General features: G+C 44.0%; 1 pseudogene; it reads left to right on the forward strand.

Moving 5' to 3' along the window:
* Window positions 1-1095: 1095 nt before the first annotated feature.
* Window positions 1096-1213, forward strand: LOC124724006 (annotated as a pseudogene).
* The last annotated feature ends 434 nt before the right edge of the window (window positions 1214-1647 follow it).

Consider the following 1647-nt stretch of genomic DNA (forward strand, 5'->3'; position numbering starts at 1 on the left):
AGCGGATACAAAATGTAGATTGGCAATGGCAAGAAAAGCGTTTCTGGAGAAAAGAAATTTGTTGGCATCGAATATATCATAGATGTAAGTGTTAGGAAGTCTTTTCCGAAAGTATAGAGTGTAGCCATGTATGAAAGTGAAACATAGACAATAAACAGTTTAGACAAGAACAGACGCCTTTAAAATGTGGTGCTACAGAAGAATGCTGAAGAGAAATCTGTGCACATCCTGACTGGAAGAAGGGATCGGTTGGTAGGACACTTCCTGAGGGATGAAGGGATCATGGAGGGTAAAAAGCGAAGAGGGAGACCAAGAGATGAATACAGTAAACAGATTCTGAAGGATGTAGGTTGCAGTAGTTACTCGGAGATGAAGAGGCTTGCACAGGATGGAGTAGCGTGGACAGCTGCATCAAACCAGTCTTTGGAGTGAATACCACAACAACAACACAACCATTACAAACCTGAAGATACGTCGATATTAACGTGAAACCGTTAGTTGCAAATAAAGCACCTTCATATGACTATGCAGCTTTTGAAAACACCTCTTCATTCTTGACTTTGTAATTGTTATAATTTTTATGAGCTGTAGCTGCTTTCCTCAGAAAGTTGTTTGTAAATAATTAAATTTCAATTTTCAGACGAAACAGACGCAATCGTACGTGGTGCATCTTGCGCTGGGAAGTGAAATTATTCCATATGTGGAACTGAGAAAAGCTGTTATAGTTCAAGAAAATAGGGAGAAAGTGACTGTGATGAGACCAGTCAAGCATAGTGAGCCAGTAAGAAAATAGAGGAATTTTGTTCCGAAATAATTTCGCTACATTCTAATACTTCTGGCAGGAGTAGCAGGACATGACCGGAGGGGCAGATTAGACAGCGAAGTGGCTGGCCAACTGGAGGGAGGGTTTACTGCTTCCGTAGACGGTAGTGATTACGTGTCGCGTCTACCACAGACAAAGAAAGGTAAGTGTAAATTATTCCGTTTGGTGTTTCATGGCATTAATAGGATTAGCAGGATGGAAAGGAGTGATAAACCTGTGACAGTGAAGGAAAGCGTTGTAGTCACCTTTAATGTGGACGTAAGTCAAGCTGCAGCAACGGCCTTGCCGCAGTGGATACACCGGTTCCTGTCGGATCACCGAAGTTAAGCGCTGTCGGCCGTGGCCGGCACTTGGATGGGTGACCATCCGGGCCGCCATGCGCTGTTGCCATTTTTCGGGGTGCACTCAGCCTCTTGATGCCAATTGAGGAGCTACTCGACCGAACAGTAGCGGCTCCGGTCAAAGAAAACCGCCACAACGACCGGGAGAGCAGTGTGCTGACCACACGCCCATCCTATCCACATCCTCAACTGAGGATGACACGGCGGTCGAATGGTCCCGATGGGCCACTTGTGGCCTGAAGACGGAGTGCTTAAGTCAAGCTAGAGCTCCAAAACAAATACTGGGAGGGGAAATATAAACTACTGATATTTCGATTGAAAATTACCTGCAGTTATCTTAGATTGTGGGGGTAACATTGTAACAGAATTCATCGATGAATGCAACTGTGAGTGACGGTTTTAATTTTGGCAATAATCGAATGAATGACTTTACTTACTCTGATCTGATTTGTAATAACCACGGTGAAACAAATCAAAACAAGA

This window comes from Schistocerca piceifrons, chromosome X (genome assembly GCF_021461385.2).
Source record: "Schistocerca piceifrons isolate TAMUIC-IGC-003096 chromosome X, iqSchPice1.1, whole genome shotgun sequence".
NCBI classification, from domain to species: Eukaryota; Metazoa; Arthropoda; class Insecta; order Orthoptera; family Acrididae; genus Schistocerca; species Schistocerca piceifrons.